Source organism: Euleptes europaea, chromosome 14 (assembly GCF_029931775.1).
Source record: "Euleptes europaea isolate rEulEur1 chromosome 14, rEulEur1.hap1, whole genome shotgun sequence".
In the NCBI taxonomy this organism is placed as follows: Eukaryota; Metazoa; Chordata; class Lepidosauria; order Squamata; family Sphaerodactylidae; genus Euleptes; species Euleptes europaea.
This window is the reverse complement of record NC_079325.1, coordinates 27,181,757-27,209,568: the sequence shown is the minus strand read 5'-3', so window position 1 is coordinate 27,209,568 and position 27,812 is coordinate 27,181,757. Positions and strand designations below refer to the sequence as shown.

The following is a 27,812-nucleotide window of genomic DNA, read 5'->3' as shown; positions in this document are numbered from 1 at the left end:
AGCCCTGCCTGCTGGGCAGCACCCCTGAAGTCCTGCTTGTTGCAGTAGGTGTGGTGGGAGCAAGAGAGGGGGGAAGGGGGTGGGCAGAAAAAGCTGATGACTGATGCTTAGTCAATAGTTTGAGAACTACACTATTGCCAGATGTCAGCAAAGCCAGTTTTGGGAGTTCGGAGCAAGCTTTTTGTAGCCTTATGGATGAACTTTTTGTACTAGAATCTGGAAAACTTTATGTAGAAGAAGAAGAGTCGGTTTTTTATATGCCGACTTTCTCTACCAGTTAAGAGAAACTGTCTTACTATCACCTTCCCTTCCCCCCCCCCCCGCACCCACAACAGACACCCTGTGAGGTAGGTGAGGCTGAGAGAGCTGTGACTAGCCCAAGGTCACCCAGCTGGCTTCATGTGTAGGAGTGGGGAAAACAAATCTAGTTCACCAAATTAGCCTCCGCCGCTCATGTGGAGGAGTGGGGAATCAAACCAGGTTCTCCAGATCAGACTCCACCACTCCAAACCATCACTCTTAACCACTACACCATGCTGGCATGTAGGCTCAGATCCAAATCCAGTCATAAGTTCACAAGGTGGCCTTGGGCAAATCTCTCTCTTTCTCTGTCCCCCAGCTTACTTCTTGTGGAATAAACAGAGTTGCAAAGTTTTTTTCCTGGCAGGCCTCTTGCACTTGTGATAACTACATAACCAGCAAAAATCAGTAGGCGATGCTTCTTTGCATTCTGAATTTTCAGGCCAGCACCAGTTTGAATCGATGATTTCTGATGCTGCTGCTTGAGTTATAGGAGCCCTGCCAGAAAGACAGTTGGCAACCTTAACTGTAAACGATAAATTAATCTCATTAGTCTGGAAGCGAGCCTTTAAAAGGTTGAAGGTACTGAAGGAGAACGCTAATAACGATAGTGTGGGAAAATGAAGGACAGAACTCTGCTATTCACTCTCTGGCAGCAAAGGCACCCATGCAATTAACAATGCAAATGCAACAAAGTACTTTCCCCTCACAATTAACTTGTGGACGGGGCTGGAAGCTAAAAGAATTTATGTTGTAAAATGTTTTCGAAAGAGCCTAAGCAAATTCAACAAAAAGGAGAATGGGAATAAGAGATAGAGAAAGAAAGAGATATAGGAGAGCCAAGGAAGCCATAAAAGACAAAAAGACTTATGGTATTTTAAAAAGTGGAAGATTTCCCCAATTGAAGTGCACAGAAAGGAACACAAGTTCTGGGGAAACCAAAAGGTGAGCCAAAAGAGAAATTGAGGAGTGGATGGCCAAAAGTATTAAGAGAAACAATAAGCATTTATTCAAATGTATCAGGAGCATGAAACTGGCTATGGAGGTGTCTGGGCCTTTGGATAACAAACGAATAAAAAGATTGCTTCAGGAAGATGGGGAGATGGCAGAGAAATTGAATGAATTTTTTTGCATCTGTTTTCACTGTAGAAAATATGGAGCACACACCCATACTAGAACCACTGTTTTGGAAAAGGGTGTCAGGAGAATTGAGTCAAAATGCATGACAAGAGATGAAATTCTAGGACTACTAGGCAAACTGAAAACCAGCAAGTCTGCAGGTCCAGATGGCATACACCTGAGGGTTCTTAAAGAGATCAGATACGAAATGGTTAATCTACTATATGCAACTTGTTGCTAAAATCAGCCACTGTGCTGAATGACTGGAAAATAGCAAATATCACCTCGGTTTTTAAAACAGGGTCCAGAGGGAACCTAGGGAATTACAGGCCAGTTAGCCTAACATCTGTTCCAGGTACATTAGTAGAAACTGTTATTCAAGTGAGAATTGTTAAGCACTTAGAGGAACGAAGCCTGCTGAGGGAAAATGAACCTCATCAAAGACTCCTGAGTAAATTTAGCAATCATGGGTAAGAAGACTGGTCCTCTAGTGGATTAAAAATTGGTTAAATGGCAGGAAGCAAATAGTAGGAATAAATGGACAGTTCTCAAAATGGAGGGAAGTGAGCAGTGGGGTCCCACAAGGATCAGTATTGAGACTTGTGTCATTTAATTTGTTGATAAATTACTTGGAATTGGGGCTGAGCAGTGTAATTAGCCAAGTTTGTAGCTGATACCAAGTTATTCTGGATGGTGAAAACCAGGATGGATTGTTAAGAGCTACAGGAGAATCTCTCTAGATTGGATGAATGGGCAACCATGTGCAAGTGTAAGGTAATACATACCTGAACAAAAACAAATTCTAATTTTAAATATATGCTGATAGGGTCTGAACTGGCTGAGATTAAGATTGAAAGAGATTTTAGGGTTGTTGTGGAAATGTCAATGCAGTATGCAGCAACGGTGAAAAAGTTAATCTCTATGCTAGGAATTATTAGGAAAGAGATTGGCTCTTTTATTTTCAATGTTGTAGCACCCTTCTATAAAGCTACAGCGTGGTCTCATTTGGAATACTGTGTGCAGTTCTTGTTGTTGTATCTCAACAAGGATATTGCAGAAATGAAGTAAGTACAAAGGAGGGCAAACAAAATAATTAGGCGGTTGGAGCAGCTTTCCTATGAGGAAAGGCTGGAGAGTATGGGATTTTTCAGCCTAGAAAAATGGCTAAGGGGAGACATGATAGAGGTTTATCAAATTATGCACTGGATGGAGAAAGTGGATAGAGGGAACTTATCCTTTCCCACACTATAATCATGCATACAGTCACATCAAGTTTGCTTTGTTGCAGTGTTTTATCAGTGTGTGTGTGTATACACACACTGATAAAACACTGCAACAGAGCAAACTTTGTTTGTATACACACACACACACACACACGTAGTACAGGAAGAAAAACTGAAAGCTGTAGCAAACTGCCTATGATCCAATTCTAGAATTACTTTTGGAAATTTTTCTAGTTAAACTGGTATTGGGGGAGGAGTGGAATGCAGCATAGCAAGAAATTCTGGAAAACAGACAAGGAAAATATACTCATCCCTACCTTTTGCCTCACATGTGGCATTTGTCCCCCCACACAGGGAAAATCTGGATTGCCCATTAAAAATCAGTAGCTGCAATAGGGTTGCCAGCCTCCAGGTACTAGCTAGAGATCTCCTGCTATTACAACTGATATTCGGCTGAGAGAGATCAGTTCACCTGGAAAAAATGGCTGCTTTGGCAATTGGACTCTAGGGCATTGAAGTCCCTCCCCAAACCCCACCCCCCTCAGGCTCCACTCCAAAAATTTCTAGGTATTTTCCAACCCAGAGCTGGCAACCCTATGCTGCAAAAATACATAGCTAGACAGGTCTCGTTGTCTGAAGCTTCTGAGCTGTATAATTTCCTTTATAACCCTTTGATTAGCAGAAAAGCCTACTGGTTGATGACCAATAGCTTTGAAAGGATTGCTCAGGAAACAAAACAGAAAATATAACCATCATTATTAGATGGGTCAAGCTCTCAGACAGAGTCCCTGAGGGCAGATTCTGCTCTCGCCTGTAGTACTGGTATAAATGGGGATGAACTGCTCTGTGACCATGGAAAATTCAGCCTCTAGCATTCATGGCTTAATTCTTGCCCATAAATCTCATAGTATTTCTCTAGAGTGATCAGTACCCAACAGGGGGAGAACAGAAACTGATTTCTGCCCTGTCCAAAATGGTGTTAGGTGCACAGGCCACAAGGAGTCTGGATTCTTGTCTGTAGTAGCACTTAAAATAAGAAACCCTAAATAAGGTAGAACCCTCAAGTAAGATCCGATAAGGAAGTCTCTATGTGTAGTATGTCCCTCATTGTTAAATAGCCACTACTAATCTCTACATAGCTAGAATTGGAGACTGGAACTTTCAGATTAGGCTGCCAACCTTCCCCCCACCCCAGCAGAGCTTCTGTACTTTTGCCTGACATACAGAAATTCAACAAGGTCATAGCATGTAAAAAATGTTTTGCCTGTTGAGTATCTGCTTGTCATGGATCTGTTAAGAGCACTGAACTGTCAGCTCCCGCCTCCAACTATAGGATTCCTACTCCTAAATCATCCCTACTTCCCAAATTTGCCTTGAGCCATGCTACCTGTTTTTACAAATAAGTTGCAATGCTTTTGAAGGAACCCCTTTCTCAGGGAGCTTTTACCTTGCAGGGGGAGGGGGAGGAGGAGCTGGAAGAATCTCAGCTTCTGTCACGTGTGTGTTTAAAAAAAAGAAAGAAAAAGGCAGTACTGTATTTCTTCAATAAAACAACTATCTGGGGATGAGTTTGGGGAGAAGGTAGTAATTGTAGTGGATGTTCTCAAGCAGTAATATGCACCAAGAAACTGCTGTGGAACCAAAAACCCAGCCAACTGGGAGACGTTTTTAGGGGGAAATGAGACTGGACATTCCTTGCCAAATGGCTGCATCTTCCCTTCCCTCCACATATAACAAGAGTAGTTGTGAAATTGACTAAACCATACTGTTGTGGTCTAGTCAATCGCACTCTGCAGGAAAACATAACATTTTTGTTTCTCTTTAAAGGGCCACATACAACCAGATAGGTATCCAACCTTTCATGTAATAGTTAAAAAAAAACAACCTGAAAATAATTTTAAAATAGTCCAAAACTGCTCTGGATATGAGAGGGAGGAGGAAGGACTGCATATAATTGTCAGTTTGCGGTCTGAAAGCTGTGTATTGCTATGGCTTTACCTAAAGTTACATCTGACAGGAGAAATAGGAAAAAAGAACGTTGTTTAATGCCTGAGGTTTCCTCAATGGAAGCTAATTGTTTGGAGATGATCATCCAATAGCTCTGTATTCCTGAATGAGTTTGAAGGAGCTGTCATCCAGCTGAGGGGTTGAATCCAGTGATGAGTCAGTGGAAGATGCTAATGGTGACAGATCTTTCCCATTTTCCCCTCTCCCAAGTAGTCCCTGCCCTGCCCTGTATCAGCCAGGCTAGTCAGATCTAACCAGGGTAAGCCCTGGATTTGGATGGGAAACCACCACGGAAATCCAGGATTGCTTTGCAGAGGCCAGCAATGGCTAGCCACCTCTGAATGTCTCTTGCCTTTAAAACCCTACAGGATTGTCATAAGTCAGCTGCAACTTGATGGCAAAAAGAAAGGCAGTCCCTTCCAGACCCAGAAAACATGATTCCCGGGGTCATGACATCACATGGAGTAATAACCATACAGGTTGGTGGGCTGCTCTGAGGAGGGGAAAGGGACAAAAATACTCCTTCCTGTCTCTTCCATTAGTGCTACTCTGCCAACAGAAGAGAAAGGAGGGAGCAATTTCACCCCTTCCCCCTCCTCACTGCAGCCCACTGAATGATGTGGCTATTACTCTACATGAGTCCTGAGACCCTGGGAATCCACTTTCCTGGACTCAGAAGGGACTGCTGGGGGGAGGGGAAAGTGGGGAAGATCCACAATCCATGCTCATGTGCATTGCTATATCCAACCCACGAGGAGGGGGCAGAATTACGTGTAACAGGAGTTTTGTAGAGAGAGTTGGCTGAACTTGAAGAAAGCCCTGTGGGGGATTCAATGTAGGATAGTGGAGCTGCTACCTTTTAGCCTCCACTTGTGTCCTACATACATATTTTGAAACAAAGAAGTCCTTACAAAGAATCCATAAGTCTCCTACACTCTCTCATCCAAGGAATGGTCCTGGAACATCTCATTGCTTGGGGCTGTGGGGAGCAATTATGGCATTATACTAATCATGGGCAGCTAACTTGATAGATGCCTACAACAGTCACATCAGAATATATGCACCTATTTCTACAGCTAGACACACTTCTGGAAGCGGGCTTCAACTTTCCACAAAACACTTTGACCAGAGATCAAAGCAGGACATACAAGGCAAGGCAAACACAGAAAAATTGGTTTATGTGTAAGTACAAAGTGGCCAAAGTCACCTCTGAAAAGCTATCCCCTGTGAATGCCTCAGAGTTACCAAAATGTTGATCTGAACGGAAGTTGCAGAAGGAGTCTCACAATTGGCTTAGGAACAATTGAATAATTTCAGTGAGCAGACCAACTCTTCTGTCAGAGTCACGGGTTTTCCTGTCCAGCAATTAAAACATCAGAAGAGGCACTAATGAAATGTGAACTCGGTATATTTGAAATGTGGACTTCATTTTCCATGTAGCCAGTGTTAGCAGCATTAATCCAAGATCAACCAACTCCTATTCCTATTGAGAGTATCTGGGCCAAAATGAGGGTGGCAGAAAGAAAGGAATTAATCTGGTGTAATTAAGTCAAAATCAAAGCAGCTCTCTGAAAGACAAGCTCTTAGCTGTCGCCACCTTAGCAGGCCAGACACGTTGGGGCAGAAGTGGATGGCCCATCTGGCGTTCTATGCAGCTTGGTTCTGGCACAAGAAAAAAACAAGAGTCCTGTATATTAACAAGAAGCACTGACTTGGCAGGGTGAGCTGCTTATCAGGAGAGGACAAGCCTGTTTACCCCCTTTGTCTTGGGGAGAGGCACTGGATGAATCATTCCCCACTGAGAGCACCCTCGCCCCTTTTCTTTGCTCTTCCAGTTTAACTATGTAGGTGTCAGACTAGAGGCTAGATTGCTTGCATTTCTAAAATAAAGCTGTAGAAATCGTTAGGATTTGGAGAAGAACATAGCAGTGATAGAGCTTAAACCATGTGATTTACTGGTTTTTCACTTAAGGCTGCCAATCGCCAGGTTGGGCCTGGACTTCTGGAATTACAACTACCTCTAGACTACAGAGATCAGTTCCCCTGGAGGAAATGGCAGCTTTGGAGGGCAAACTCTATGGTATACCATGGATTCTCGTTCAAATTCCTCCCCAAATCCTCCCTCCACGGGCCCCACCTACAAATCTCCAGGAATTTCCTAGAGTGGAGTTGGCAAACCTAGTTTCATTGTTATGGCTTCCCTTCCAGAATACTGGGAACTGCAACTGTTAAGGATGCTGAATCACCTTTGTTAGAACATCTTGTCCCTCTCACACAGCTATAGTTCCATGAGATAAGGAAATGACTGAAAAACCAGTTGAAATCTACAGTGTAGATAGTTGCTCGGAGTCAGGAGTTAAAAGGTATTGAGCTGTTGGATAAATCCCATATGGTCTGGTGAGACCCCACCACTGGTTTCTCCATGAGTAGAAGTATTAATTACATAGTTGCAGGGCCTGATTTGGGCAAAAATATCTCCAGGGTATGTGAACAGGGTTGCCAGGTCCCTCTTCGCCACTGGCGGGAGGTTTTTGGGGCGGAGCGTAAGGAGGGCGGGGTTTGGGGAGGGGAGGGACTTCAATGCCATAGAGTCCAATTGCCAACGTGGCCACTTTCTCCAGGTCAACTCATCTCTGTCAGCTGGAGATCAGTTGTAATAGCACGAGATCTCCAGCTGGCACCTGGAGGATAGCAACCCTATATGTGAATTAGTAACAGAGCATGTCTCTGAGCATATGCAGTGTGTACATTTCCCAACTACTGAATCGCTAGGTTAAGCTTTCATGTGTCTGAGATTGAGGGTGGTGGCAGCGGCATGCTTTGAGGCCAAAGAAAGCAGTTTCAGACAGACCCGTGCAGCTACGCCTTTCTTCTGATTCAACGTTCCTATTTGAAAGCTCAGCTTCCAGGGTAACATCTCAATTTAATTTTCAAGCTAATCTGGGGAGGCAGCATTAGGCTGGGAGAAAATGACTTACCCAAGGCCACCCAGTGAGATTCATAGCGGAGCAGGAACTGAACCTGGTTTTCTCAAGCCCAGTACTCCACCATCATGCTAGCTCTCATTAATCACATGTTTTCTCTGGAAGGTCCCCTCCCCCTCAGTCAAATGTAATAATTGTGTCATGTATCCTACCACCCTACTGAGCAAAGTTTGAACCCTTTCTCCGGTGGAAGATCGTTTCGGAAGGTTGTTGTGGTGGTCTGCAGTAGAGCAGTTGAAAGAGTTGAGTGCGGTAGCATCTTACAGACCAACAAGTGTTTCAGGGTATAAGCTTTTGAGAGTTAAAGCTCCCTTCTCAGACAACGGAAGCGCCACTTAGGCTGGAAGAAGGCTGACTTCCCTGTGCTGTCTAGATAAATGGACTTTCTCTCTCTCTCTCATTTTACCACCATAATTTCTCTCCCCACTTCTTCCTAGCTCCATGAGCACTTCTTGTGGCAGGATCACAGTTCTTTCCTGTCAAATTCTTCCCCCTGTGATAGCTCCCTTTGTGAGGAAAGAAGGAGGCACTTGTATTTATAGCTGTCTTGCTGGCAGCCCCTACACCTCTCTTTTTCTCTTAGGATTCAGCTGGTTGGAACTTAACCCCCTGGTGGCCTAATAAATCCACCTGAGAGCAGTGACGCTACCTTTGTGATAAGAGCTACAAGCCGGGAGAAGTGCAGCGATGTGCATTGCAAAAAAGAAGAGTGCCACAATTTAGCTTGGGGCAGAATAAGGTCTTATCTCTGTTCACACAGACTGGCTTGAAATGAAAATCAAAAGCTCCACTATATATTTGTAATGAAAGGGAGAGGACAAGAAATTGAATTCCACATCAGACTATCAGTTACCTACTTCACCGTGGGGTGGGGGGAGTTGTCAGCAACTGCTATAATCACAGCCTTCCAGCTGTAACCATCCATGAAGTAGATTTCATTGTAAGAAAAAGGGTAAGCTATAAATCCAGATATAGAGAAATCAATGACACAACTTCGGCATGCAAAGGAGAAATGTTATTTGGAAACAGAGCTGGTGTAGCGCAGTACATACGTCTGCAGTGAACTGAAGGCCAGTTATAATGCCCGAGGTAAGCTTCTTTCTCATAGCCTCAGTCCTTACCTATAACCCAGTGCCCTACTTTACAGGATTGTTGTAAAGATTACCAGGATAATGGATATGAAATGCTTTCAACACTAAAGCATGATATAGGGGGTTACCGCATTATGTATTCCCAGCGATGTATCAAGAGTTTGAAAATGTTATAAAAAACATCGCTTTAAAAGGGTTTTTGGATACCATGGCTAAAAAATGGTTGGAAGACGTCTTCACAGCTAAAGGGGCCAAAGTAAGTGTGAACAGTATTTTTTACAACCATTTCAAACTCTTAATAAATCGGTGGGAATACACTGAAAGTGCGAACAGAATTTTTTATAACATTTCCAAACTCTTGATACATCGCTGGGAATACCTACTGCGGTAACAGCCATATAAAAATCTTTTCCATCAAAAACATAAAATATGTAATACTAAGTTAAAAGTAACACATTAAAGGCAGGTAGCCAAATCTAAACATTTGATCTATCTTTTTAATCACATACTTAATGCAACAAAAATGAATTTCCCCTCAAACAATTAAGAAATTAATTTATTTTCTAAAATAAGATGTATTGTCTTTCTTAAACAAGAGGGGCTGAAGCTACCCTGTGAATCATGTTCTCAGATATGCTGGGCAGTGAGGTCCATCAATGGCTATTATCTCCATAATTGTGTTTATTAAGTGTGGTCAAGTCATTTCGGACTCATGGCAACCCTATGAATCAATGTCCTATCTTGGACAGCCTTGCTCAGGTCTTGCAAATTGAGGGCTGTGGCTTCCTTTATTGAGTCAATCCATCTCATGTTGGGTCTTCCTCATGTAGGGTCTTTCCTGCTGCCTTCAACTTTTCCTAGCATGATTGTCTTTGCCAGTGACTCTTGTCTTCTCATAATGTGACCAAAGTATGATAGCTTCAGTTTAGTCATTCTAGCTTCTAAGCAGAGTTCGAGCTTGATTTGATCTAGAAGCCACTGGTTTGTCTTTTTGGCAGTCCACGGTATCCACAACATTCTCTTCCAACACCACATTTCAAAGGAATCTAATTTCTTCCTGTCAGCTTTCTTCATTGTCCAGCTTTTCACACCCATACATAGTAACAGGGAATACTATGGCAGGAATTAATTTGATCTTAGTTGCCAGTGACACATCCTTAGACTTACAAATCTTTTCTAGTTCCTTCATGGCTGCCCTTCCCAGTCTCACAAAGAAAGTCAACTTTGTTCTGGATCCCAAGAACATTTTACTCGGGATAATACCCATAACATTGGAAAAGTCATCTGAGGAACTGTATAGATATATGGTCACAGCAGCTAGATGGTATTATCCATGAAATAGAAATCGGAGGAATGTCCCAACATAGAAGAATGTAAGAATAAATTGGCAGAATATGCTATGATGGCAAAACTAACTAATTTAGTAAACAAAAGACCCAGAAAAGAATTTTTGTTAAGCTTTATTTTTGGAAGCTTTATTATGCATATGTGACTTAACGGTGATACAAAGACAGAGAGCATTGGTAAAATAATATAATTCAACAGAAGTCAAATATTAAGACAATATTTTTAAAGTATCTTCTAAAGGTAGTTTTGCTTAGTAAAATAGAAACTTAGAAAATGGTATTTTAACAAATTAAATTTACCATATTTTGATATGCAGAGGTTAAACCCAAAAAAGGTATATTTCCACCCAGTGTATCTACTGTTTATGTAGAATTTATCAGTAAATATAACACTACTGAAGTATTATTGTAATCCCCAATTTTCCCTTTACCCTTTTTCTTTTATGTTTTTTTCCCTTATTCTTTTGAAAATTAAAAAATATATATATTTAAAAAATCTCCTTCTGATTTCTTGGTTGCAGTCTCCCTTTTGGAATCATGTTTGCTTCCTGCCTTCGTTCAAGGAAGGAGTTCAAGATGGCATACAGAGGAATCATCCCATTTCCCCCCCACACACACAACAACTCTGCGAGGTATGTGTGTGTTGGGGTGGTGCTGGAGGTGAGGCTGAGGGGGGAGCAAGGAACTGAGGAGAGGTAATGTGGCAGGAGCCTATTGCTCTGTTACCATGGCAACAGAAGTGCGCAGCTTCCACTGCAGGAGATGACACCAGAGAAGCTCTGGCCCTGTTGCCAGGCAACGGAGACGTGCTCTCTAGTCTCACAAGGGCTGATGGTGAGGAAGCAGGAAGTGGGTGTTGACTGGGAGGCAACATCTAAAAGCGGGCTGTTGCTGGACCAAGGAGCAGTTCCTCCAGAGCTTGATTTGAATGCCTAGGGGCTGAGCTTGGGGCAGAGAAGAAGGGAAAACAGATATTGTTTAACGTTCTTCCCTTATCCTAAGCCTAACACAGTAAGGTCTGGGCCGAGGTCGCCTAGTGAATTTTGTGGCTAAGTTGGGATTTGAGTCTAAGGCCTGGGTTCACACATAGAAAAGCTTGAGGCAGAATGAACCGCATCACTTGAGGTTGCAAGAGATGGATTCCCACTAAGAATGTTGCTTCGCATTAAAAAAAAAAAACAACCCTTCCATGTTAATTAAAAAGGGGGGGGACTAGAAAAGATAAACAGTAGAGGAAAGATTCCCCCCCCCTTGCTCTCATTACTTGTTGTGCTAGTTTTCCGTTTGCAGGGAGGAAATAAGCCCCAGAAAAGCATTCTGCACACGAGCTGAAAGCAAGAGCCACTCCCTGATCCCAGGTCTCTCAGACTTATGTTTGCCAGTTTGCTTTCTGGCTGTGCAAGTTTGACACATCCACACATCTCTGTCAAGCCAAGGTCCAAAACAGCGATTTTTCAAATGCTCCTCGGCAGCCGCCTTTCTCAGCTATGCTCTGTGCTCATGGGAACACACACACACACACACCCCTGTGGATCTGGCGTGGCTATTAAAACGGCACTTAAAATCAGTTGATGACAGGCTTTATAAAGGCAGAGGCATCTTCTGACTGGTTTGCACTCTCCTCTACACAGTAGGAAATCTCAGGCAGCCTTTTAAAAGCACCCTGACAAACAGCGCTAGTTTACATCTGCTCTCCAAAAGAAGTAGAATGTTCTTAGACACCCACACCCAGCTCCTTCTTGTCAACCAGCTGCAAAAACCCAGACTTCTATCTTCTTTGCTGGCTACATTTCAACTACAAAATTTGAGTAATACCTTTGATTAGGGCCAACCAAATTGATTTGAAAAGGTTGTACAATCTTTTGAGCTCGCTGGAGCTCTTCATCAGGCTGGATGTTACAAAATGGTAAAAGATAGAAGAGCAGAAGACTGCTTTTTTAAGCCATATTCTTCTGATCTTGCAGGCATCCCTTGATGAAATAATGTTCAACAGCTAGTAGCCAGGCAACATCTTTAGCTGTACAAAAGCCTAGAGAATCAGTTTGTCTCCTGTATCAAAACAGGATGCTTACAACAGGGACCTGTCTCTAGGCATTCAAAGCGGCCATTTAACACTGCCTTTTATATGAGCTGCTGGCCAGCTTGCCAAAGAGTTGGCAGACTTGCTCAACAGAGATGAGTCCTGCTACTGCCTAGGAGCCAATGCGGGCTTCCAGGAAGTAATTAATCAGTAACTTTCTGGCCCTTCACTGGCTCCCTGCCCCCTCTTGCTTTTTGTTTCCACACAAAAAGACCAGTATTTCTCCCCTTTCCTAAAGTTGGCTTCTACCCATCCCATCTCTCAAATGAAAGGTACTTGATTAAGCTTGCCAACTCCCAGACCTTCCAGCATTCCACAGACCAAAACAGAGACTCTCTTATGTACTTGCTCCGATTTGTGCATTTAGGATCACTGCCTGTGAACACACCTCTCCACACTCTATAACGAGGGTTGCCAGCCTCCAGGTACTGTGTTAAACAAAGGTTAGCGTGCTGTAGGATACTCAGCAAACTAGAAACAGCACTTCACAAGCTAGATACAATGATTATAAAGTAGTGGTATTTAATAACATATCCACCACTGATAGTATATAGGCAAAAACATGTGTTGTTAATTATTGCCTTAAAAGTAACACCAAAAAGAGGACTATGCCTTGTTACAAACAAATGACAGTATTATAGGTAAGTCCATGAAAGGGGGTGCCAACCTCCCTTTCTTCCACAGATATGCTTCTTGAGAGTAGCAATTCAGTAGTGCAGAGAATGTTAATAACAGCCAGCGTTGGTCCCTGAAGAAGGCGTTAATTGCTGAAACAGAAAGATCACCGAGCTTCTGTTGAGAACAACTGCACTACTGAATTGCTACTCTCAAGAAGCATATCTGTGGAAGAAAGGGGGGTTGGCACCCCCTTTCATGGACTTACCTATAATACTGTTATTTGTTTGTAACAAGGCATAGTCCTCTCTTTGGTGTTACTTTTAAGGCAATAATTAACAACACATGTTTTTGCCTATATACTATCAGTGGTGGATATGTTATTAAATACCACTACTTTATAATCATTGTGTCTAGCTTGTGAAGTGCTGTTTCTAGTTTGCTGAGCCTCCAGGTACTAGCTGGAGATCTCCTGCTATGACAACTGATCTTCAGCCGATAGAGATCAGTTCACCTGGAGAAAAATGGCTGCTTTGACAATTGGACTCTATGGCATTGAAGTCCCTCCCCTCCCCAAACCCCACCCTCCTCAGGCTCTGCCCCAAAAACCTCCCGCAGATGGCAAAGAGGGACCTATCTATAACACATTTGCTGAAGGTTCTTCTCTACCTCCTTTCTGAATTTATGCAGCAATCCCCTTTCCTGCCTTGGCTACTCTACAAGGTATATATTAGCAAACAGATTCTAATGGACTCCTTTTCCAGAACGGAAAGAAATTAAGAATGCCTAATAGGATATTTAATTTCACAATTAAACTAGTTTTAGCATGAGAATGTTGAAAAATTTTCAGCTCAGTAATGAACATTCCAAAAACAATCAAGCAGTTCTTCGAGGGTTGTTGTGAACAAATCTGGTTGTACTCAAAACACATTCAGTAACATTTATGGTCTGGGTAGGAAGTTATGAGGGAGCCGAACGTTGGCCTTTTTTGTTTGAAGTCATGCGACCAGAAATGGCTCTGCCAAAGAGTCCTCCAAAGCACACAGAGTGGTGGTTCTTCAGACTGAAAACGTATAATTGACCTATAATATGCCAACATAGTTAACAGTTTAAAGTGTATTGGTTCTTCAAAAGCAAACAGCATACCCAAAAAAGCCTCCTAAGTCCTTCAAATTGAGCAGTATAAGTTGAAGCATATGAAATGGCACACTGGGCATTAAAATAGAGTGTTAGGATTCATTTAAAAACAACAATAAAAGGGCAAAATTGGAGTAGTGATATACCAGACACATATACTAACAAAGAACCAAAAACTGCCTTGGGTATGGCAGAGAGAGAATGGGAACATATTATGAACCCCAGTGTAACAAATTGCTTTCTTTTTTAACAAGCTTGTGTGTATGCATGTGTGTGCGTGTGTGATTTTGCTGGCAAGTCACAGCTTACCTATTGCGACCCTGTAGGGTTTTCAAGGCAAGAGATGTGGGCTGGGAGAGTTCAGAGAGAACTGCAATTGGCCCAAGGTCACCCAGAAGGCTTCATGTGGAGGAGTGGGGAAACAGAACCCGGTTCTCCAGATTAGAGTCCACTGCTCTTAAGACAAGTCCTCTCTGTCAGCCCCTCGTCTGCAGTGTGGGGATGACAAAGCTTTACAAGTTTGTTGTGAAAACAATTTACAAGAAATGCTTTGAACGTGGCAAAGCACTCTGCTGATCGATGGACTCTGCAGACATCTGATTTCTTAGAGACTATTTTATTTAAAATTCAGAAGAACTGAGTAGGAGCCCTTTTTCACAGACTGTACCATTTCCAGTTACAGGTAGGGATCTGCATGCATGGCAAAAATAGCCTCCATGTATATTCTCTCTCATATACATATATACCCTACTGGCTAAAGCTATGCATTCCAGTGTGATACAGTTGCCATGCTAGCCCAGTTCTGGAATGCATAGCTTTAGCCAGTAGGGTATATATGTATATGAGAGAAAATATCCATGGAAGCAGTTGTATTTATATGTGATACAGTTGCCAAGCTTGCCCAGTTCTGGAACGCATGGCAAAAATGGTCCACATGGAGAAATTGGAGCTGAAACCTTCCCTCAGAGGGACACTACAAGGATTCCTGAGATAATTATGTGATACAAATTATGTAAATTATGAATATTATTATTAGTAATAACACAGAATTTGAGTTTCTATAGCATTTGAGAAAATGCCCTTAATAAAGAAGCCATTTCTGATCCTCATTATTAAAGGAGAAACATTAAAATGCAGAATTGTAGAGGTGATGAGGACGCAGAAATTCTAATTCAACCCCCTTCCCAATGGTCTCCACTGACCATGATTAACCCTTGCCCATCTTGATTGATAACATCTAGCTTGAGCAGATGGTGGTATTGCTATTTCAGACACGTGTGATTGACATCAATCATCTATTTATTGATGCTATTTATAGTCCACCTTTCTCACAGAGACTCAAGGCAGATTACACAGTGTAAGTCAAGACAATCAACAGACTGAGACAACCAATAAACAATGCAATAGGGTTTTGACCTAGACCCGTTTCAGTCTAGCTTCTAGCTAAGGGAATGAAACTGCTTTGATACAGCAGGGGGATAAAATGGGTTTACCCAACACTGAACTCCTTGGAGGAAGCAGAGAATAAAAATATACTAGATAGATAAGAGCATGACCTTGGTGATTCTATTAGATTTCTTGGTGGCTTTTGATACCATCAACTATGGTAATTTTCTGGACCACCTGTCAGTGTTGGAGGCACCATGCTTTACTGGAGCCACTTCTACCAATCAAGCAAGTTCTAAAGGATGGCACTGGGGACTATTACTCTACTTTGTAGTAGTTATGATGTGCAGGTTCTCAGGATCTCTGTTGTTCCCCCCCCCCCCCCGGCAATGCTAGTTTACATCAAAGTCTAGTTTATATCCACTGGGTGAGATCATTTTGGATAAGGTGGGACACCAATGTGCGGATGATCTCCAATGCTGCTATACTTCTCTTTTCTGTGCCAGATAAAGACAGTGGGTATTCTATACAGGTGCTTGGAATCATTAAAGGATTGGGTGCAAAGGCAGCGCAGAATATGTTTTAAATAAATAATGTACTGAGATGTAATCCAGACAATATAGAGGTACTGTTGGCAAGTGACTGATTAGCACAGGAAAGTGGAGTTTTGCCTGCTGCTTAGAGATCAGGTATGCCACTTGGGGGTGCTTTTAGACCCAGTTTTGCAGCAGGATGTTCAAGTGACACCTTTGGTTGGTACGCCAACTGCATCTTCTTTGGTAGGTACGCCAGCGTGGTGTAGAGGTTAAAAGCGGTGGTTTGGAGTGGTGGAGTCTGATCTGGAGAACCGGGTTTGATTTCCCCACTCCACATGAGCAGCGGACGCTAATCTGGTGAACTGGATTTGTTTCCCAACTCCTACACATGAAGCCAGCTGGGTGACCTTTGGCAAGTCATAGTTCTCTCAGCTTTACCTACCTCACAGGGTGTCTGTTGTAAGGAGGGGAAGGTGATTGTAAGCCAGTTTGAGTCTCCCTTAAATGGTAGAGAAAGGTCGGCATATAAAAACCAACTCTTCTTCTTCTTCTGGACAGATAAGACCTTGTCGCTGTTATCTGGGTGCTGATAGACATCAGGGCTTGATTATTGTAATGCACAACATGTATGCCTGTCTTTGAAGCCTGTTTGGACATTTCTGCTGGTTCAGAATACTTTGGGTAGGACATTGACTGGTCCTGGGAACATCTTTTCCCAATATTACAAGCATGTTTCCCAGGCATACTTCAAAGGCTGTTTTTGACCTATAAAACTCTAAACATTCTGAGGCTGGAAAAAGGATCATATGAACCCTATGAACCCTAAAAACTACATCAGAGGCTCTTGTCAATGTGCCTCTGCCATCAGAGGGAAACAAGTTGCAGGAGGAGACATGGCCTTTTCTTGATGCCTACTTAAGCCACCAGGCGACCTACATCCTGTTTTTCTTTTTTAAACAACATCTCTGTTCAAGATTACTGCTTCTTTTTATATATTGTGTATAGTTGTTTTTTTTTAATAGTTACTAGGGTCTATTTTATTGTTTTGATTTGATGTTTTTGTTTTTACTGTTTTAGATTCGTTAGCCAACTGGGGTGACACTTTTCAATAGTAAGATGAGACTTGTTTTTTTAAACTGGATAAATAATAAGGCACAGTGACACACATATACCAGTCCTCACCAATTGTGACATGTGCCAGACCTCAGGCTGGGTATGTTTGCAGAATGCAGCCAGTTGATTAAGTTATTTCCGATGACCTAAGTGAGTGAGCTGTGCCATGGGCTATACTGAAAGCCACAACTTGGCAGAAATTTCCTTGAGCTCAGGAAATGGAATAAGTAGGCAACAAACAGAAGTGTTAATGAGGGCAAATCCACTGCTAGACAGGTAAGTTCGCTGCACTGTTTTGCAAAGACACTGTTATAACCTATGGCAGTGATCCCAACAAGGCTAATGGGTTTCCTGGCACCCATTTGCTTCTTCCTCAAGCAAATAGCCAGTCTTGGCTTTCTTTCACCTCGCTGGAGCAGGAGGCACTTCAGATGAATGGTGGCCATTTTGTGAATGGCCCAGGTCCCCACAGCCACAATTTGGGGCTGGTGCTCACTCCCTGCTCTGTAACTTCCAAACGTACCCTCAGACACAACAAAATTGGGGATTCCTGACCCATGGCTTTGACAAAGTCATTTCTATGGTGGATGGGGGTGGGAATTGGGAAATACTACTGGAAGTCCTGCTGTGTAGTTAGAATGACAGGGCCAGCTTGGGGATGGCCTTCAAAAATGTGAGGGGGAGACAGAACAGAGGACTAGATATCTCTGTGCCTTTGATGGTGCACCTTGGTCTTTACAGTGAGTGAAAGCCTTAAGGACATGTCTTTCCAAATTCCAAGCTGACCCAAGTTTCCTGCCCAGAAACACTCCCAAATTCAAGAATGACGACAGGGAGGCAGGTGGAAGCTACTCATATGCAAAAGATGTTTCAGATTCCTGCCCGTCTCAAGCAGAAGCAAAAGCCAATGCACGACTAAGAGTGTGTGGGAGTAAAATGTGCCCTTGCCAAAAGCTGTCAGAGCCTGGTAACCTGGGAGGGATTTTTGATAACTGAAGAAGGTTGCTTAGTAAAGCATGAGAGATTGAAAGAACAAATACGCATCACGCTCCTTTTTCAAAGATTCATGGGGGTTGTGTAAATAATCTCCTTTCCAGGAAGATTTTCAGAAAGAGCCTGGAGAGGCATCTGATAGAAATGCTGCAGGTAAAGGATTAGCCTGTCTTGGATGAGAAAGCTTAACCAGAGGAACACTGAGGGTCTTTTTTTCCAGTTCTGAGGAGGTTTTGTTTTGTTTTTTGTAGGGTTGGGCTTTGTAATTGCCTTGTGCTCAGGTGGCTCGTGAGTTTGGCTGGTCCAAATGCACAAGCACCCCTTGATAAGGCTCACAGGAAGCCTAAGCTAGTGATTGGAGGAGTCTTGGTTTCAACTGTCTTCTATTTCCTAAGAGAACATTTAGTCAAAGTGATCTGGGACAACTTTGGAGACCTGTTCCTCTCATGCATATCACAGTGCAAGGGTGAAATATATTTGCTTTCTCCATATCACACCCCGACAGCTGGTGCAAGGTTTTTCACCAGTCTATGACACTAACCACCACACCACACTGGCTGTCTATTATGGAAGCATTGCTCCCTTTGGTGTTCACACTCATCCTTTCTGTCCACAACTTTTAGTAAGCTTCAGTAAGCTGGAAGACGAGTTTTGCCAGAAGAGATAATGGTACTACCATCTGTCTCTAACCAAAGAATGAACAGTACAACTCAGATTCTTGCTCTTATCTCCAGTAAATGGTAAATGCATATGAACCCATTCAGACAGATATGTGGGCTAACATTTCTGAAGCTATTGTGCTACCTCCACATTTTCTCCAAAAAAGGAAAAATGTGCTCAAGTGACAGCTGTGCAACAAAGGCAAATATGCAGCGATGCTAGAATATGTGGGCGTTTGTGAAAACACTGCCTGAAAGCACATGTAGAAGAGGCAGACAGAAAAGTTGTGCATACATGTACATGGGATGCACAAGTGGCAAGAGATGTTTAAGCTGCACATGTGTACAGGAATCATTCTTCCTTTTGTGTATATTCAGAGCAATGGATATCCAGGCTGTTGCACAAAGGCTCAGCAAACAAATAATCCATGGCACATATTTCTATTAGCAACCAACCCTGGAAGGGGCAGTTGTTCAGTGGTGGAGTACCTGCTTTGCCTGCACAAGGTCCCAGGTTCCTGCTGGCACCTCCACTTAAAAAGGATCTCAGGCAGAAGGTATGAGAAAGGCCATTCTCTGCCTGAGATCCTGGAGAGATGCTGCTGAAACAATGCTGAGCTGGAAGGGACTAATGTTCTGTCTCTGTATAAGTCTGCTTCTTGCCTTTAGTCAGGTGGAAAGCTCATAAGCTGGGAAGGATAGCCTGCCTGGCATTCATAGTAGCACCTGACTTCAGAGGTTACACGGGGAACTATTGTGACTAATTACTCTTGACAGGCTTATCTTCCATTAATTTGCCTAATCCTCTCTCAAAGCTACCTAAGCTATTGAACACACACGAAGCTGCCTTTACCAAGTCAGACCATTGGCATATAAAGGTTCATACTGTCTACCCTGTCTGGCATAGGGTTACCAACCTCCAGGTAGTAGCTGGCGATCTCCTGCTATTACAACTGATTTCCAGCCGATAGAGATCAGTTCACCTGGAGAAAATGGCCGCTTTGGCAATTGAACTCAATAGCATTGAAGATCCTCCTCTCCCCAAACCCCGCCCTCCTCAGACGCTGACACAGACTCTGCCCCCAAAACCTCCCGCCGGTGGCGAAGAGGGACCTGGCAGCCCTAGTCTGGCAGCACCTCTGGGTGTGGGCCCTCTGGCATTCATATTACCTGTAACCTGGTCCTTCTAACTAGAGATGGCAGAAAGGCACTTGGGACCTTTTGCATGCAGAGCAGATGTTTTATCCCAGAGCTTTGGTCTCCTTCCACAAAGGGGCCTTTTGTCTACCACCACATCTTTTAGCAGTGAATTCCATAAGTTAATGTGTTTTGTGGAAAAAGTCCTTTTGTTAATCCTAAACCTATTACCTATCAGCTTCATTAGGTAACCTACGTTATAATGTAGAGAAGGGGGAAATAGTTCTGTCCTCACACCATGCTATTCATAAACTTAAGTGATTTCACCTGATATGTATTTATTTTATTATGAGGTCCATTTAGCCCCTGAATACTTCTGACAGACCCTGCCTCCTTAGTATTGTCAATTTCCCCAGGTCTCAGTAGCTCTTTTCTTGAAGGAATGATAACTCCAGCCCCTTCCCACGTACAAAGTAGCATGTTGGGGTGCAAACAGATGAGTCGGAGAGGCAGGCAAGGCTAGATGTGGAAGGAAAGTCATTTCAATTCCCTCTCTTAACAAAACAGTGCCTTTCAAAAATGAGAGGTGAGACAACTCTTAGAGGAACAGCATCAGATATCATCCATGCAACCCAAAATCAACATGTCAACAACAAAGAACAGCAGAATATGTAAGGGAGGCTGGAGGTGGGGAGAGACAGACACATCTTACAGCGTTGTAAAGAGACAGAGTTAAAGGTAAAGTCCTTAAACCGAAACAGGGGAAACCAAGCCAGAATATCCTGATCCTTTTCCTCCTTGGTGGTCACCCCTTCTTCTCATGTTCCTGGAATAGTGTCTGCTCATGGCACAGCCTTTTTGACATTCCAGCCCTCCCTTGTAAACCTGCCTGCACCATCTCCCCTGGAAATGGCTCACTCGCCAGTTTGCAGAGCCAAATTGAGAGGTATTGGGGGGGACTAGCTACTGCCAATGAAGGGAGCAAGGTTCATATCGCCCACAAACCTCCTGGGTGAAATCATCTGAACCAAGCCAATGCTCAGGTCAGAATGACCCTGCAAGTGAAGTCTCAGCTCCATCAGTACCGGCGGGCAACTCACCAGGCATACCCACACCACACTGCGAGGCAGCCTCATGTTTGCCACCCACTCACATGTTCTCAAAGGCTGACATTCCTTACAGCCACGTGGATGTGCACCCACTCACAGCCATCCGCAGCTCATTCCCATCCATATTCACTCAAAAACTATCCACAGCTGCACTCATTTGCTTTTGATCTTAGATGCCTATGCAGAAACACCTGTGCCTCCACTCACTACTTCAGATGCCTCCATGTTTGCCCCCACCCCTTACAGAAAGCTCCTGTAGGAGAACATAAGAAAAGCTCTGCTGGATCACACCAAGGCCCATCAAGTCCAGCAGTCTGTTCGCACAGTGGCCAACCAGGTGCCTCTCGGAAGCCCACAAACAAGACAACTGAAGCAGCACCATCCTGCCCGTGTTCCACAGCACCTAATAAGGATTGGGAAATGCCCCAATCCTTAGCATGCTACATGGAAGTAAGCACCAATTATTTTTCTTTAGGAATGTGAACCACATTAGTACACTAGACAGAGGGCTGGGCTTGGACCAAGTTCACATCTCTGCCTTCCATGTTGTTCACCTCAGGCTAGTTGCTCTCTGTCTCTCTCTGCCTAACCTACTCCATAAGGTTATTGTGAGGCTAAAATGGGATCACTTTCTGAATGTTGCTCTGAGCTCCTTGGAGGAAGGATGACAATTTTTATATGCAAGAATTGGGGTGGGGGAGAGAATGCCTTCTCCCAGTTCTATTTGCCTAAAAATCTCTTTCCCCCCCCATCTCCTTTCCTTTCCACTGCCAAGGCTCACAACTACCATATGGTGCCATATTGGAAGCCTGCCCTGTTCCTCTGAAGCCAAGGGAGCCTCATGTTTCTCTCTCCACTACATGGGCATTGTTCCCATGACTTCCTCCCTCTTTCCTGGCTTCCAGGGGTAGTGGTGCAGAAGAGGAAGGAAGGGTCTTGGCTGATCGTCTGGGGGCAAATTGCTACTAATTCCAGGAGGGTGGCAAACAGCATGGCCATTGCAATGGATTTAGAAGCAGCATGCCATCCATCCGGACAGGGCCATGTATAGGGTTGCCAGGTCCCTCTTCGCCACTGGTGGGAGATTTTTGGGGTGGAGCCTGAGGAGGGCGGGGTTTGGGGAGGGGAGGGACTTCAATGCCATAGAGTCGTGTTGGTGAACCTATGGCACGTGTGCCGGACTTGGCATGCTGAGCCCCCTCTGTGGGCACGCGCAGGGGCTTTGAAGGGCTCAGCGCGGAGCCCTTGAAAGCCCCCCCCTTCCCTGGACTCTTCCGCCGGGCTCTGAAGGGCTCGGAGCCATTCAAAGCCCCCCCTTCCCTGGATTCCCCGCCGCCCAGCTCGGAGGAAACCTCAGTATTCAGGTTAAATTGCCGGGTTGGCACTTTGCGATAAATAAGTGGGTTTGGGTTGCAGTTTGGGCACTCGGTCTCTAAAAGGTTCTCCATCACTGCCATAGAGTTCAATTGCCAAAGCGGCCATTTTCTCCAGGTGAACTGATCTCTATCGGCTGGAGATCAGTTGAATTAGCAGGAGATCTCCTGCTACTACCTGGCAGTTAGTACAGGAGCGAAAAACACATATAGGTGCAAAGACTGTTTATATGCTACTGTGTCTAATATAATATGCACTCATAAATATACAAGGTGAACAACACATACAATCATATCAAGCACAAACATACAAAACCATCTCAGGGATGGTGGTAACAAGGAACAGTTCAATTCAAAAGTGCAATGTCTCTCAAAGTATACACATCAATCTTCTGTATTTTGTATACATCTCATGCAGGTAAGTGAGCAGATATAACAGATACTTAATATTCAGGGAGGAATAACTTCATGGAGGATACGGTCGTTTCAAATTCTTTGCAACTGAATTCTTCATCAGTCCTTCGAGCAAGTTCCTCTTATATTGCACATCTTAATAGTAATAATAATGAATTTCAAATTGCTGGATACAGGTTAGTTCCCACGAAGGGTAACATTCACAAATGTAGCCATGGCTCATTCACAAATGTAGGAACATGCTCAAAGGACTGATGAAGAATTCAATTGCAAAGAATTTGAAACGGCCGTATCCTCCATGAAGTTATTCCTCCCTGAATATTAAGTATCTGTTATATCTGCTCACTTACCTGCATGAGATGTATACAAAATACAGAAGATTGATGTGTATACTTTGAGAGACATTGCACTTTTGAATTGAACTGTTCCTTGTTACCACCATCCCTGAGATGGTTTTGTATGTTTGTGCTTGATATGATTGTATGTGTTGTTCACCTTGTGTATTTATGAGTGCGTATTATATTAGACACAGTAGCATATAAACAGTCTTTGCACCTATATGTGTTTTTCGCTCCTGTACTGACTTCCTAATCTCCCGATACTAGTACAGTGGTGTCTATTTTCTCCTCCACTACCTGGCAGTTGGCAACCCTAGCCATGTACAAATATCCGCCTGGTATTTATTACTGATATTACTTAAAATCACATGGTGTTTTACAGAGATCAAGGTCTTGCTTTTTGAAGCCCACTATATGAAATCTGGCATAAGGGTAGGGTTGCCAGGTCCCTCTTTGCCACCAGTGGGAGGTTTTGGGGCAGAGCCTGAGGAGGGCAGGGGTTGAGGAGGGGAGGGACTTCAATACCATAGAGTTCAATTGCCCAAGCAGCCATTTTCTCCAGGTGAACTGATCTCTATCGGCTGGAGATCATTGTAATAGCAGGCGATCGCCAGCTAGTACCTGGAGGTTGGCAACCCTAAATAAGGGAGACAACAAAGGGAGGGGCCAGGAGGGAGATAAAGGCAACAATAAACGGGGGGGATGTGTGAGAATTTCTGTTCCATGTGCTTAGCCTCAGCTGCATGTGGGAGTCAGGGAGACAGACATGCTTTGGCACACATGTTTGTGGATGCATTTTCACAAATGAATGCCTTTTAATTTCTCATTTCACTGCACAAAATGGTAGCTTAAACCTGAGAAACCAAGCTGTGAAACAGGCTATGATAAAAGGGAATGATCTGTTGAAGAAAGTGAGGTATTGTGATTGATCAGAGATTTGAACCTGGACAGAGGGGCTGTGGCTCAATGGTAGAGCATCTGTTTTGCTTGCAGAAGGTCCCAGGTTCAATCCCTGACATCTCCAGGTTAAAAGGATCAGGTCGTAGGTGAGATGAACATCCTCAGTCTGAGACCTCAGAGAGCTGCTACCAGTCAGAGCAGATAATAGTGATCTTGATAAGAGATCGTGGGTCTGTTTCAATGTAAAACAGCTTCTTACGTGCATCTGTTGCCCAAATCCAATGTTTAGGGATGCTAGATGTTTCAGGCTATATTCCTCAACAGGGGATGGAGATTAGATTACTGTAACATGCTCTGTTGTCTTTGAAGATAGTTTAATCCAAAACACAGCAGCTAGGGTCCTGACTGCTATTCACCACAGTGATCATTATTACACGTTGCCTACTTACTTCTCAGCAAGTGCTGGCATAAACCTTGAGGTTGAGACCAAGTTCCTTGAAATACCTTCTCTGTCCATATCAACCTACCCATCATTTAAGAGCTGCTCTGGGTGCCCTCAGTGAGGGATGTTAGGTTGGCTGCCATGTTCAGCAAGATGTTCTCAGGGATGGTCCTCAGTTTATGGGACTCCCTACTCTAGGAAGTTAATCATGCCCCCTCCACTCTAGGAACTGCTGAAACCTGTTGGTTTGATCCCTCCAGTGCTGTTTTATTAGTTGTTTATGGGCTGTTCTATTGGTGGACTTCGATTAATTTTTCTTTATCGATATTGAATGGAGCTTTGGGGATATTTTGAGCCTCTTTTTTGTTACTGATGTTTTGTCCTTATGCTGCTAAATCCTTACTTTTTATGTTGGTGTTTTATTGATTTACAGTGTTAGCCATCTTAATGGCTGATTTTGTTCATTGAAATTGATTTTTGTTCATTGAAAAGTTAGGCTATAACCAAGACCACGGTCACACAGCCTGGATAACCTACAAGAACCAATTAGGCTATAATTGTTCTTAAGTAAACATTACATGTATATTGTTCACATTATGAGAAGACAAGTGTCACTGGAAACAACAATCATGCTAGGAAAAGTTGAGAGCAGCAGGAAAAGAGGAAGACCCAACAAGAGATAGATTGATTCAATAAAGAAAGCCACGGCCCTGAATTTGCAAAATCTGAGCAAGGCTGTCAAAGATAGGACATTTTGTAGGACTTTGATTCATAGGGTCAACATGAGTTGGAAGTGACTTGACGGCACTTAACACACACACACACATGTATATTTCTTGCCTTTATACCCTGCACTTCAGGCAGCATATGCAGGATTCCCAGGCAGTCGCCCATCCAGGCACTGACAAATGCCAGAACCAGCTTAGCTTTAGAAAAGTTGCTGCATCACATGCCTGGGGAAACTGGTTGGGTTTTGGTACCATTACAAGCATTATGGTCAAAATAAGAAGTAACTATATCAAATTCCTTAAAATAGACTGCTGTCTTTTCTTTTTGCATTCAGAAGTGAAGCCTGGGGCACAGTTAATTCCCCACCTTGAAATTTTAGATGGAGACCCCACTAGCACTTCACTCCTGTGCCGACTCTATTAAAAAAAATACGCCTTTATGTTATGAAATGTATGTGTTCCATGCACACTTGAATCCCCTGAAGCCAAAAGAATATACCCACACCCCTTCAGAACTTTGCACACACACACCCAGGCACCTACCTGAGATAAGTCAAGTATGTACACGCAACCTCATGAATGCTCATGTAAATCTCCAGAGCTATACATGGCCACGCTTTCACACCCACTCACAATCACTCATTTGAAAGGGCATACCATAGATATTATGCACAATCACAGCTACTTCTCCCCACAGCCGTGCATGTACCTCCTCATGGTTATGGGCACTTAGGAGATCTCGACACAGTACTTGCAGTTCACAGGCATACTTGGGCATGTACATCAGTGCCAACCCAAATAGTAAACAAACACCAGTGTAGGCAAGTAGAAATATGATCACTTAGGTATGCAGTTTTATGTTTTGGGGAGGCTTGTTGTCTTCTATATATGTTTATAACCAGACCAGACTGTTAGCATAAGACAGGATAACAATTCAAATAAATTAATACAGGTATCAGGTCCCAGTTAATGTATACACCTTCAATCATAGGGAAACTGCCTTTATATAACAACCCTTCCCTGGACACACTCTTGTTCCACAAGGCATACCTCATGACTGTACACAGAAGAATTTGCGATCCCCATGACACACACTTTGTTTAGATACATCTGGGCATATTCATGCTCTTGCCAATTTGTCACCAGCCACAGATATGTGCATACGCATAACCCCATGAGTTAGCTCCTACCAAAATTCTGTCTGCATACATACACCGTCTCTGTTAACCAAATCTCTCAAACACACGCACAAAGTCATGCAGCCACCCATTCATACATATATACATGTGCCATCCCACTCAGACATCAAGAATGCCCCCACACACTCTACCCCCGTCTCTCTCTCTCTCTCTCTTTGCAAATCCCTCAGCTTTCTCAGGATCCTTGCGACATGTTTTCTGCCGCTCTTGCAAGAGCCCAGTCTAAGTTCTTGTCGTTTTTCTGTTCAGAGGAATGGCAGGAAGACAGGAAGGTCATTCATTACCTTGTGGTCAATGGAATTTAGCCTGACCGGTACAGTTACCTTCATTAAGCAGATTCCAAAATGAGGAGGAATCACTTCACAGAATCTCTGTCCTACCCATCTAGCTCTATATTCGGACTGGATTCCTTCTGCCAGTCCTACGGTGTCTGTTTTGGAATCTCTGTGCTGCAGCAAAGCCCGGCTCCTACAGCACTGCCCCCCCCACAAACCATCCTCCTCCCGCCCAAATCTGTTACAGATCCTAAAGAAGTGCTTCCCCTCCAAACGTATTTTGCAAATAAGAAAATTGCTTGTTTTTCTAATCAGGAGGGTTATTTCAGCCAAAAAATTAAAAATAAACAGGAGTCTTGCTGCACTATAAAGACTTAACAAGGTTTTCATTCCAGTGTAAGGTTTTGTGGACTTCGGTAGCCCACTTCTTTGGACGCATTGAGGGGATTCAGTTTAGCCCACAAAAGTTTATTCTAGAATAAAATTTTCTTAATCTATTTTCTTCATCTTTACGGTGTCACAAAACTCCTGTGTTTTTGTTCTGGTTTTTTTTGGTCTAATCCAGGTAATTGAGGCATCATCCTTGGTCCTCTAATATAACACCGTTCCTAAAAGAAACGGCTGTAAGGCTGAAGCGGCTGAAGGGATAAGGGAATTTGTCCTGTCAGAAGATATTGACGACGAGATAAAGAAGCCAGTTGAGAACTTAAAGCCGTAGTTGAGCCCGGCCTTCCTCGCTTCCCATCTCTGTCTCCTATCCTGGATGAAATTTAGATTGTAACCTCCTTGGGGCAGAGGCCTTTTGATCTGGTGTAGGCGCCACCAGCCACCCCCGATACAAAGAATAAAATATTTGGCTCCCAGGTCTAATTTTATTTGAACTCGCCAGAACACCTCGCCTTACCTGGCTCCGCAGGAGACCCCGGACCTCTGTGAAGTTAACGTGGTTGCGGTTGCGTTGGGAGCGCGCCTCGGTTCAGGAGCAGGCGAGAGCCGGGCGAGGAGCGCTTGCCAAGCCGCGCGCGTCCCGAGAGCAGAAACTTGGCTGCAGAAGCCGTCTCTCCAGCTAGATCCTGCAGCTGCTTCCCATGCCCAACAAATAAATTAAATAGCCACCCTCGAACAACACACAACCAACCCCGTCGCTTGATGGGCCGTCGCTGCTTTTCTGCCTCTGGCTCTTGTGAACGCTGCAAAACAGCAGCCACCCAAAAGAGGAGGGAGAGGAAGGGTGGAAAAAAACAAAACCGGAGCAGCATGCAAAGGGGGGGGGGGAAAGAAGCCGGTTCCTCCCAGCCAATCGGTTCA

The 27,812-nt window shown here is 43.7% G+C and overlaps 1 protein-coding gene across 1 annotated transcript in view; it reads right to left on the bottom strand.

Annotated features, from left to right (window-relative positions):
- Positions 1-27,544, bottom strand: part of PHYHIP (phytanoyl-CoA 2-hydroxylase interacting protein) — a 41,265-nt gene extending 13,721 nt beyond the window's left edge. Inside the window, exon 1 of the mRNA XM_056860920.1 lies at positions 27,409-27,544. The gene's annotated coding sequence lies outside the window, so the exon portion shown is untranslated. The remainder of the gene's footprint in view (positions 1-27,408) is intronic.
- Positions 27,545-27,812: the final 268 nt, after the last annotated feature.